The following is a 12,495-nucleotide window of genomic DNA, read 5'->3' as shown; positions in this document are numbered from 1 at the left end:
GGGCGGAGGGCTCCTGGCTGCAGTCTAGTTCTGACTGCTGGTGTATTCTACTCCGAGTGCGCTGGAACCAGTGGGGGCGCTCGCTGTGTGACTCTGGGCCAATGCGCACACCTCTCTGAGCCTCAGCGGCCTCAATCAAAACTGGAGCTGGTGCCTGGCTGTGAAGCAAGCTAGGAGCCGCATAGGGTAGCGCTTAAGAGCTAGGACTCTGGATTGCTTGATCTGCCAGTGGTTAATTTAGGTAAACTGGGACTAATAATAGTACAACCGCCTATGGTTGTTATGAAGATTAAGTGAGTTAATAATTTGTAAAGTATTTAGAACCGCATCTGTTACGTGGACAGTGGTATTAAGTATTTATGGAGAGACTACGGGAGGTCTTACTCCATGATTGAGTTCTTCCCCTTTTCTATTCTCCACATTCCTGTTCCCAAACCAAGCCTCACTTCTGCACCAGTTGAGCCTTCTGCCTGGAAACCATGTCCACTTCCTCCTGACCATCCAGGTGAATCCGTGGTGACGCCTAAGCGTGAGGACATGAGAGGCAAGGTAGCTAAATGGTTAAGGACGCAGGTGACCTTGGCATTGAACCAGCTCACCTGTAAATAAGCCCTAGCTGATTCTGTACAAGCTCCAGGTGTTTTCTTCTGCGTGAAATGGAATTCATAAAACAATCCGTGTGCTATGGCGAGAGTTACAACTTGCAGGTGAGCTAGCGAAGTGTTTAGCATGTGCAGACACACATTAAGCCCACAGATCCTGGTGACAGTGATATTGTGGTCATTTGACATTACCGTATTTCTTCTTCTCGAGTAGTGCCTTACTTGAGACTGCATCAAGGGAGAAGACATCCAGAGCAGGCCCTTTCTGGACACAGCCCTGCCCACAGCTCTCCAGGCTAAGCTGGGAACGTTTGGGGCCACCTTCCTTTCTCTCTTCAGCAGGGTGCCAGAGGCCCCCACATATTGCTGCCTCCACCTTCCTTACCACCTCATCCTCCTCCCTCTCCTTCGATCTGCAGGGGCCTCTATCTTCTCTGGTCTTGCCTCCTCCTATCCTGGACCATTTCTCTCCAGCTCAGACATCTGACATTGTTGTGGAAGGAGCGAGGTCCAAACCTGGCCATCAAGGCCCTTCCTCTGGGCTCCAATTCACAAGCTCAGCCTCATCCTCACCGCAGAACATCACACCACACCTCTGCTCAGGTTGTGTCTTCTTCCGCAGGGAAACTTTTTGTTCATCTCACCATGCCAAAATCAGCCCAGGAGTCGGACATGCTCCTGACTCAAGTGGGAGTCTTTCTCTTCCTTATCCCTTGTACTCTTAGTTTGCTGCTGTCATCTGTGTTCCCAGAATGTGAGCACCAGAAGACAGCGTTTGCATCTGGGACACAAAGTAAGTGGAGAAAGGAAGTGAATGGATCAGTGGGCGGCTAGTCTACCTGTCTCTAGTGAGCCTTCTACCATCCTCCCTGGCAACACTTGCAGTCTTTCCTTCTGTCTTTTGGATTGTGCTACTCCCATTTTCAAAGCCTCTCTCAGGCTCCCCATTTCTTTTTATCTTTCATTTTTTTGGCGGCACTGGGGTTTGAACTGAGGGCCTCACGCTTGCTAGGCAGGCACTTTTACTCTCTTACTTCTTGAGCCACTCCGCCAGCCCTTTTTGTAGTGGGTGTTTTGAAATAGGGTCTGTGAACTATTTTGCCTGGGGCTGGCTTTGAACCACGATCCTCCTGATCTCTGCCTCTTGAGTAGCTAGGATTACAGGTATGAGCCATCAGTGCCGGGCTCAGGCTCCCCATTTCTTTGCACACCCAGGCTACAGGGTCTGCTGCTTCCAAATTGTGGGAAATACCTCACTCAGCCCACACTCACTTAAGCAGCCACTTTTCCCTCTGCCAGTCTAGCTCTGTACATGAGCGCCCCCAAGCTGGAGTGGCAACAAGAGAGAGGATGAGCAGTAAGCCAGTACACAGGTTAAGTCTAGGTAAAGGAGCAGGACTTCTGCCAGGAAGGAGAGGAAGAAGAAAGAGCTTCAGTAAGGGGGAGGCCATGAGAGTAGAGTCTGGAAGGCTGACTAGGTGGATGGAAGGGAAGGCCATTCTTGGCCATAGGAGAAGCAGGTGCAAGGGTAGCAGATAGTCAGAGAATGATTGCTGAAGAGATGAGAGAATGTTTGGACCACATCCCAAGGTGGATGGTGGAGTCCCAGATTCGGATTTTGGAGTGCCAACTCTGCTAATTACGGTAAGCCGATCTCATTGGAGGATTTATGATATGTCATTTTGACCAAGTGCGGTCAAAAAAATAAATAAACAAAAATCAAAAGAAATTTCAAAAAACAAAAGTGTTAAGTTTCCACACATGCATTATGCAGCTCAGTTGATGGGAAGAAGCTCAGCCCTGAGTTACCATCACTTGTGTTTAAATAACGTGACCTGCCAAGTGTTTCCATACTCTTTAATTTTGTGACAATCCGCCTCCCTAAAGGCAAATAATGCCTCAAAAGCAAGATAAAAGTGAATGTGCTTCATTTAAGTGATAAAGTGAAAATTTTAGATTTATTGAAAGGAAGCATGTCAGCTGGGTGTGGTGGTACATGGAAGCAGGAGAATTTCAAGTTCTAGTCCAGCCTGGTCTATATAGCAAGACGCTGGCTCAACAACAACAACCAAAAAACCTTCACAAACAAAAAAACTGATACAGATCAAGCTGGGTGTGATGGCTCATACCTGGAATTTCAGCATTCAGGAGGCTGAGTCAGGAGGATTGTGAGTTCAAGGCTAGCCTGGGCTAAATGTCAAAATCCTCTCTTTTAAAAAAAAAAAAAAGCTGGGCGCCAGTGGCTCATGCCTGTAATCCTAGCTACTTAGGAGGCAGAGATCAGAGTTAGAAGCCTGCCCTGGGCAAATAGTTCACAAAACCCTATCTCAAAAATGCCCAACACAAAACAGGGCTAGTGGAGTGGCTCAACTAGTAGTGAGCCTGCCTTAACAAGTGTGAAGCCTGAGTTCAAACCCCAGTACTGAAAAAAAAAGATACAGAAAGGCAGAGGTCTTTAGTGGAAACTGGGCAGCACTATGGGAAAAATGAATCAAGAATCCACAGTTCAATTCTGAACTCTGCATCCTGAGCATCTGCGAGTGTTCCTCAACGACGGGCTCCCTGGAACAATAGGCCTATAGGTACCAAGGGTATTTGCCAAACACCCCTGAACATCCCTTCTCTTCTCTGAGCCCCAAGACTCACATCTACAAAATGGATATAACAATCTCTTCCTGGGTCAGCCTGAAAAAAAAAAAATGGATGAGAATAAAGGTTTATCCAAATAACTACTAATTCTTGTTATCAGCAGTTCAGTCAAATCCCCATCCCACGGTCAGAGTGGCACTTGGGGACAAAGAAGAGTAGCCAGAAAAAAATAGCCTTACCTTTGCCTCACCTTACCTTACCTGCCCAAACACAGACCCCATTACCTACTTGAAATACCACTTTTCCTGTCCTCTCTCTGTAAATGTTTTATGGCCCCTAGAGGCTTCTATTTAGAGGTAAATTCACCAGAAGCTATTGAGACCGGATCAGAGGTTAGATTTACTTGGTGGACTGGTTTATTATTCTGGTGACTAAGTTCTCAGAAACAGAATTTAACTCATCTATGAAGGGAGAAGCAGAGAAGGCCCTGGGGAAGTAGCGTCTGAGCCTGGAAGGCCTGAGGCAGTGAAGAGTATGACAAAAGCTTAGAGAGGAGGCAAAAAGGGGCAGCTTAAAGCAAAGAGCCAACTAACTGGTCCCAGGTGGTGTGGTTGGCTCCTAGCAGCTTGGAAGAGAGAAGAGATGAAGACAGTGAGAGGAGGCTGAAGGGATAGGGTCACAAAGACCCCCAAATGCCAGGTATAGGAATCAGGGCTTTCCTCAGTGGGAGTGGAGAGCCACAGAGAGTTTTTAAGCAGAGAAAGGACCTGCAGAAATCGCAGCCTCCCCACAAGCCTTGCCTACCCTACTCAAGGCTCTAAAGGGAGTGTGAGGAGGTGGTGAAGCCCAATGTTCAGCTTGGAGACACCTAGGGTATCTCTCTCTAGTCTGTGCCCACACTGGCAGTTTTTGCTCCCTAGAGGCTGACTTCAACCCTGGAAAGAACTTGGAATTTCTGGGTTGCAGCCAAGCAGCTCCAGCCCCAGCCAGTCAGGAGGAAAAGAGCTCCTGGGACTGGCAGGAAGGTGCCAGGTGCGGGTGGCTGCCTGGTGCGTGCCTGAGAGCACGCATGAGGCCTGGGCCTGAGGACTGGGGCGGTGCTATGCAGGGCGGGTCCTAGTGGCTCTGGAGTCAGGAGTGAGTAAGGCGAGCCCGGAAAGGCTCTCTTTCCTTTAAAGGGAAAAAGGCTTTGCTGAGTCAGCTGCAGCTGATGCAAAGTGGGGGGGGGGAGGCGGAGTGAAGGGGGAGGGTTGCTGGCAGGGGCTTGGGCAGGAGAGCCCCTAATCCCTGAGGTATTTTGCAACTCAAATCCTCCTAGACGGCAGGTAAACAGGGTGTTGGACTCCAGGAGGGCCTGCTGGGCCAGGCCAGTTTTGTGTGTTTAATATTTTCATTCTGATTTGCACACCTGCTTAAACCACCTGCTCCCAGAAAGCTCTTCAGCATAAATTTCTTATCCTTTTGTGCGCCCCTCCCTGGCCCTCTGCAAGTGCTCTCATGAGTGCCACCACCTGCTCGCTCATGCTGGGGGTACTGAGGAGACACATCCCTCTGCCACAGTCTCCCTCATCCCCAATAACCAATCAATCTCCTTGTTTGTCCACCTGCCTCCAGGACAGTGCCCTGGACGTCCCACAGGTACCTCGATCTTGCCATGCTCAAATCTAAACTCATTGTTTTGAGAAGCCCTCCTAAACTCCACCCTAAAGATGCCTCCTCCAAACCGTGCTAACCAGAGACTTGGAATCTTCCTGATGTCTCTCTCTCCCTCGTCCCCAGCTTCCAGCCAATCCCATGCCAATCTGCCCTTCCAAAATACTGTTGGCCAGATTGGGTGCATGGATCAAATGCTAGAGCCCCTGCCTACTAAGTGCAAGGCCCTAAATTCAAACCCTAGTACACCAAAATATTGTTGGATTCCATTCCCTTTTCTCAGTCCCTACAATCCCTCCTTTGGCACAGGCTAGATCCACTGCCTATGCATCCTCCCACCTACCATCACCTTGCTCTCTCTGAAACACAGAATCACATTTCTCCCTCCTGTAAGCATCTTTCTGTGCATGCAACAACGTAGCTAAATCTCACAGACACCATGTGGAGGCCATCAGCGAAAGAATGTGACTACATGCGTATCTAGTGCAAAAACAGGCAAAGCATGTCTAAGTGTGGAGAACCATCCCTGTCCCCCGTGTTGTGTCTCCACACACCACACTGCACCACACACTCCCCCTCACCCCACTTCCTCCAAAGGAGGGTCTCCACTATGAGGGGCGCTGGTTGGTAATCAGGGTGAGGCAGCTGGAGACCAGATCAGCAGTTCTGGTGTTTTCCTTTTGCCCCAAGCTTTAATATGACTCAGTACCACATGGCTAGTAATCCTGTTTTTATTTAAAATTTTGATATTTTGTCATCGTGGATTTTATTGCATAAATTTTGATTCTTTCAAAAATATCATATTAAGATTATTATTTATCTTGACAACCAGCTTTTGGGGCACTCCCCCCTCTTAAATTTTACTGGGGCGGGGAGTGCCTCTCTTGCCGCACCCTATTCCTGACACTGTTGATAATGTTGCTTCATCAGGGTGCTGGTTACACAGGTCATATTGTCAGTTTGTGACAATATGGCCATGTGCACTTCTAATGTTTGCACTTTTCTGAAGGCATATTATGCTTTTTATTTATTTATTTACTTTTATTTAAAATATTTCTGTGGTTCTAGGAAACCATCTTCTGACTGTGTCCTTCAGTGTCCCAAGCACCAGAACCAGTAGCTGGCACGCATCGGGTCTGTTTCACTTAATTTAATATAGGAACCCTATGAGAGGAACGTTTTTCTCTATTTTCCAAAGGAGGGAAACAAAGCATCAGGGAAGGAATTTGCTCCAAATTACACAGGTAGTTAGTGCGAATTTTAGCACTTCAATGTAAAAAAATAAATAAAGACTGACCAGCAATGTTTGTTCAGGCCCCTGACACAGCTCAGCCCGGCTGTTTACCCTGCCTGGCTTTATCACTTACAGCTATTTAACCTTATCCTCCTCTTAGATAAAGACCTTTCCAAAAGCTCAGGCATTCCTGCCTTCTCTTTGACCAGTAGGTTATTTGGCACATGAAATAAGCTATAAATGTTTAAGAAATAAGTGAACCAAAGAATGAATGAAGGAGGTGACAAAGGCAGGTTTTGAAGACAGACCTGCTAGCTGTGTGTCTTAAGCATGCTACCTAACCTGAGTCTCAATTTCCCCAATGGTAACTTGGGAATAATATCAACACTCACCTCAAAGATGGACTGTGAATATGAAGTGAGGAGGTGACCATTAGAAGACTACCATAGGGTCAAATACTAGAAAAATGATAACTACTATTTCCAGTTTTGTTTGTTTGTTTTTTGCAGTACTGGGGTTTGAAGTCAGGACCTATACCTTGAGCCACTCCATCAGCCCTTTTTCAGGATGGGTTTTTCAAGACAGGGTCTCTCAAACTATTTGCCCAGGTTGGCTTCAAACTGAGCTCCTTCTAATCTCTGCCTCCTTGAGTAGCTAGGATTATAGATGTGAGTCACAGACGCCTGGCTTATTTCCAGGTTTTTCTATCCTCACAGGCTGATGTATTTCAAGGTTGGAAGCACCTGCCTCTCTCAATTTCCATGAATATGTTGTTTTCTGGGTTGTTTCTGAGGTTGGAATGCAAGGACCTGGTGCAGTCTCAGGAGCTTTTTTTCCTAAGCCCCCAGGAAGGAAGGATGCTGAAGTAGCTCAGAAGTTTGGCTTTATGGTTCTACCCTGTCAGCTACGCCATCTTTAGTGAGTTACTTATTCCTGGTGGGCCTCATTTTTCTCTCTGTAAAATGGGCTCGCAATAATCTTGAACTTATAGGGCTCTGGGCCTACTGTATAAAGATTAAGTGTGAGGTGCCCTGGGGGTGGAGGAATAGTGAGGAGACTGGAGGAGGCTCAGAGGCTCTGAGAAGACCAGCGACTGATAGGAAAAGAAACAGCTGGGCTTGGCTGTTTGTCTGAGAACTGTATTTCTCCAGAGAAGTAAAATAGGAGTGCTCTTCATGCTGATGTACCTTTCTAACTGTGCAAAACACCTTCCCACACATCTTTCCTTGGGTTTTCTCTCCACCTTACAAAGAAGGCAAGACCTGTTGAGGAAACTGAGGCAGAGAGAAGTTAAGCCACTTGGTAGAGATACAGTGAGGGAGGAGGAATTTGTAGCAAATTGAAGATACGAAGCCTGGACCTCTTCACTTCTAGAATCCACCATGATGCAATTCAGATGGAAAAGAAAGCACATGGCTCACCGCCTCACCCCCAGTCTAGCACCAACTCCCACCTTACCAGTGTCCATCTATGGAGACTTCCCCTGCCCAGCCACCACCTGGATGCCACCTGGCAGTCATATGCACTTTCATCAGGAGGAGCTGGCTGACTCACCCATTAAGCTGGAACTGACTCACACTTTAAAGAGGGAGAACCAGTTGGGAGCCCCAGAGGAGTTGTTCCTCTCCAAATGGAAGCTTGAAACAAATGCCCTGGCTCCAGGTTAGCCCCAAAGAAAGGGAAAGCACTGTGGGCAGAGAAAGGAGATTTGCTCACCTCTGGGCTCTCCTTACCTTAGAAGTTCGCTGGGTGACCTCAGGCAAGTCATTGTTCCTCAGCCTCTTCAGCGTCTAATGAAGGGGTTGCTACAGGTAGCCTCTCAGACATGCCACTAAGAAGGCTGTCAGAGACCCCCTGTGTGGGATGGAGTGGAGAAAGGGTGTGACCCTCCTGATATTGTCACATGGGCATATAGGCATTTGTTAAAAATGTCGTTGAATGGAGATACACATTCACTGGCACAAAAAGAAAGTCATGATAGTCTTTTTTGTTTGTTTTTTCTTTTTTGGTGCTGGGATCAAACCTAGGCCCTCGCGCATGCTAGGCAAGCGCTGTACCACCGAGCTACATCCCAGCCCCCATGATAGTCTTGAAAGTGAAAAACAAGTTACAAAACAGTATGTTTTCACGTTCTTCAAAAGTAAATACGCAGCTGGGCACCAGTGGCTCGTGCCTGTAATTCTAGCTTCTTGGAAGACTGAGATCAGGAGGATTGTGGTTCAAGGCCAGCCCAGGCAAAACAGTTCAAGAGACCCTATCTCTAAAAATAAGCAGAGCTGAATGGACTGGAGGTGTGGTTCAAGTGGTAGAGCGCCTGCTTTGCAAATGCAAAGCCCTGAGTTCAAAAACCAATCCCACCAAAAAGAAGTAAATATGCATATGTCACGTGTTTGGATTTTTATAGATATTGCTACATGTTAACTGAAGTTATTTATGGGTGGTAAAACTAGGAGTGATAATTATTTTCTTCTTTTGTAATATCTGCATTTTTCTGTCATGAATGGATATTGGTTGAGTAATAATTCTTTCCTCACAGGACAATAGTGTGTGTTAACTAAGACATTAATTCACTTATCCAGTAAATATTTATTAAGCACCTAGCTTGCAGTGGTCATTGTGAAAGCTGCATGAAGGCTGGCTAGTGGGAGAGGCTTGATAAATTGGGGTCACTCAAGGCTCTGCCTTTCAGGAGATCAGAATGAGGCTGGACCGTCATGCACAGTTACTTCCCCATGGAAAGTCTCTATGCCTTCTGAAACTAGGACATGCAACCAGCAAGGTGTTTCAGGTACCCACTGCTGTATAGTAACTACCTCCAAACTTAGTGGCTTTTTTTTTTTTGGTGGTACTGAGGTTTAAACTCAAGACCTCATGCTTGCTAGACAGGCACACTACTGCTTGAGCCACTCCACCAGCGTGGCTTTGAACATTGAGGATTTATTATTTCTCAGATCTCTGTGGATTAACTGGACACAGAGTAAGCTGGACTCAACGGACTTATGGCTGGGCCATTCTCCCCAATTAATGTTGCATTCTCCTTTTCCCCTGCAGGATAGCTTGGGCTTCCTTGCAGCATGGAGACTAGGTTCCAAGAGGGAGTGTCCCAAGAGACAAGTCTCAATGTGAAAAGCTTATCAAGCTTGATTGTATTATTGTAAATCATTCTGGACATGAACTGCTTTGTCGCTTAATCTAGAATGACCATTTCCCAACACACCCATCAGTCTCTTCATCTAAAAAGGAGGGCCATAGAGCTTTAAAGACTATTATGTACTTGCTCTATCCCTGACAATTGTGATTCTCAAAGGTTGAGAGTATCCTGCTCACTTTACAGATGAGGTAAAGTGAGGTCCAGAGAGGGGAAAATGACTCACCCGAGATCACCTAGCAAGAAAGCAACACAGCTGGAGATGAGCTCAGGCTTGCCTGGAACAAAAACCCATGCAAACTCTTCTGTAGGCTTTGTGAGGATTGGATGAGAAGGAGAGGTGATAAAGAGGTCTGCAGCTTCTCTGGTTAAAGAGTATCTGCAGTTGCAATACAAATTTGGAAACCTGTTGTCACCCTGCTGGGTGATGAATGAAAGCTATTTTTAGTGGGCAGAACAGCTGGACTGTGGACCCACCTTGGATTTCTGAGTTTCCCATGGGGGGAGGGGTTTCTGAAAAGTTGCCTGATTGCACAGCTGCAATTCTACTAGGGAGAAAGGGCAGTTCACTGGACCCTTGCCACCACTCTCTAGTGGACATATTTCCCTGAGCTATGTACCCTTTAACTGCATGCAGCCCCTTCCAGGACTCAGTCCTCACAGTGATTCTATGTCTAACATACTGTCCTGATTTCTGTTCTATCGATGGGGCCCCTAGGGCACAGGGACATTAGGAAACCTGCTAGGGTTATATGGCTGACTTGGGACCCCAGCATCTTATCCACTGACCAAGAATGAGGTGCTCGGGTTGGTCACAGCATTTACACAGCCTTGTGTCCTATTATCTTATCAGGACCTCCTCTCAGCCACTGCAGGTGGCCAGGGAAGGGCCACTCGCCACCTTACATGTAAAGAAACTGAGGCCTGGGGAGAGGAGAGGCCTTGCTCCCTTCCCTGCCTCAGCCTGCTCAGTCTGGAATGTTGAATAGGAAAATGACAGGCTCTCAAGTGTTGCTGGATCCCTGCCTGCCAAGGAAGCTGTGACTTCAGCCAGGGCCTGGCTGGTGTGACTTCCAGGGAATCAAGGTGGGGCAGGATGGAAAGGGAGTGAGATCAGAGGGGAAGCTGGATGGGGAAGAGGAGGAGGCCAACCTCTGGGTTTGTGGGGAGACAGGAAGGAAAGGAAATGGGGTATGACTGGAGACTGCATAGCAGAAGGTTTGCAAAGGGGCCATATGGGAGTGTGGAGCCCTGAGGATGGTGCTTCTTAGATGCAAATTATGACTCTGTTACTGATGAGAATGGTGAGTTTGAGCTAATGATTTCCCTAGTCTCAGTGTCCCTATCTGTAAAGGGCTTGATTAATAGAAATGAGCTCACAGGCCAGTTGGATGAAGAGATCTGGTAGCACATGAGGAAGTCTTAGAGTAGGCTTTTTACCCAATAAGTCTTTACTATCATCTTCCTCACCACTACCACTGTCATTGTCATCATCGTAATTGTCATGGCCACTGTCTACCTCAAAAGATTCTCCAGAGGCTTACACAAAGCGGCTTGTGCAAACCATCTGACACAGGTGTTTTTAAATAATATGCGGCAGAGGGATAGGGGTTGTGGTATGGGGTGATGGGAGGTGCTCAAAGACTCACAGATAAGAGAATTCTACCTGGCTAGGTGGAAGAGGGTGGGGAAGTCTTCCCAGAGGAAGCAGCGTTTTTGCTGGACCTTGATGAATGTGTAGAAATTTCCTGGGAGAGAAGGGGAAAGTAGACAGAGCGTGTATGTGAAGAATTGGTTGGAAGAGAATCTGAGTGTGACCGAGGAACTTGGAGCCATTTCATGAGGCCTTGTGTTCAGGGTGAGGGGCAAGGTGCAAAGCTGCACAGGGACATTGGGGCCAGATCTCAAAGGCCTGGGGATGCCTTGCTAGGAGTTTGAACTTGATCTAGTGAGTGGGAGTTCCTACCTGCCAATGTGGCAGAATCACTTGGGATACTTCAAAACATACCAGTACCTGATGCAACTCAGCAGTATTCCAAGCCAGTATTCTCAAGTTAGACCCAGGAATCTTCATTGTTTAAGCTTCCCAGGAAATTCTGGGATAGAAACACTACCGTGGGGTGGAGGAAAAGTAGGGGTGTCTAAGAAGTGATATGCCCTATTGAGATGCCTGGCTCAGACCTCCAAGATCTGAGCAGAGAGCCTGAAAAAGTGAGGAAGGGTATACAGGACTGTGGCTCTCAGCCTCCCACTCTTCTCCAAGGAGTCCCTTACTCCAATGCCACATTCACCATTAAGGCCAGCCTCTGGAGTTGCTTCTTCCCTGTAGCCCTCTGGTTCCATCAAGGATAGCCCTCCCTTCCTTCCTTTTTACCATTTCTGAGCTCCTCCTCCATGTACTAGGCATCTCGTTGGGTCATGGAGATACTGTAGCAAGCACAGTAGTAGTCCCTTCCCGTTCCCCTGAGCACGAAGTGCTCGGTCATTAGGAATGTGGCTAAATACAAGAGGGCTGGGACAGGAAACCACTCAGGTGGCTCAAGCAGCTGTATCAGGGCCTGGAGGCTTCCTGCTCCCCCATCCAGACCCTATCTCTTCTGCCCTGGCTCAGGTCTTACCTGCCTAATTCCCAGACTCTGCCCCAGCCCGAGGGTCCTGGTGTCTAGGAGCAAGCTGTGCAGTCCACCTTCCATAACCAGCCCACCAACAAGACAACTGCCTTGGGTAAGTCCTGAGCAGCTCTTCCCAAGGGCAGGGTCAAGGATCATTTCCTCACAGGGGTAGCAGAAACAATAAACATGAGGAAATGACAAGGATTCCCGGGATTTCAGAGTACAGAGCTCAGGTACAGGATGGACCCTGCAGAGAGCTGGGGTTAGAGGACACTCGGGCAACTTCCTCACCTCCCTCTTGGAGCTGGCTCTCTGTCTTCATGCTTTGGATTGCTTTTTTCTTTCATCGAGGTCCCTTGCCCATTCCAATCCCACCAACACCATCATAAATGTCATTGTCTCTTCCATTTACTTGTTGACTTTTACTCATTTCTTTCTTCCTTCACTCAGTACATAGGGACTGTGAGCCAGACATAGATACCACTGAGGCAAAATATAGCCTCAGTACAACTGGAGCTTCCAGTTGGGTGTGGAAATCAAAATAATTAAACAACTCTAATACAATTTATCATTATTTCCACCATATGCTTCTCCATAGGATATTATAAAACCAGGGTGTAACCAATGCAAAGAGATTCTTGAAGAACGAGTTGGAAT

The 12,495-nt window shown here is 47.4% G+C and overlaps 1 long non-coding RNA gene across 2 annotated transcripts in view; it reads right to left on the bottom strand.

The window, feature by feature from the left end:
* Positions 1-13: 13 nt before the first annotated feature.
* The window catches only part of LOC141424960 (uncharacterized), a 15,227-nt gene continuing 2,745 nt past the window's right edge, over positions 14-12,495 (bottom strand). Inside the window, exons 2-4 of one of the 2 annotated variants that reach the window (XR_012449945.1) lie at positions 7,812-7,932; positions 3,249-3,287; positions 14-1,383 (exon numbers count right to left, since the gene is read on the bottom strand). This is a non-coding gene — a long non-coding RNA (uncharacterized lncRNA). The remainder of the gene's footprint in view (positions 1,384-3,248; positions 3,288-7,811; positions 7,933-12,495) is intronic. The other variant, XR_012449946.1, reaches the window with a different exon arrangement.

This window comes from Castor canadensis, chromosome 7 (genome assembly GCF_047511655.1).
Source record: "Castor canadensis chromosome 7, mCasCan1.hap1v2, whole genome shotgun sequence".
Classification (NCBI taxonomy): domain Eukaryota; kingdom Metazoa; phylum Chordata; class Mammalia; order Rodentia; family Castoridae; genus Castor; species Castor canadensis.
The sequence above is the reverse complement of the archived record's forward strand: the minus strand, read 5'-3'. Positions and strand labels throughout refer to the sequence as shown.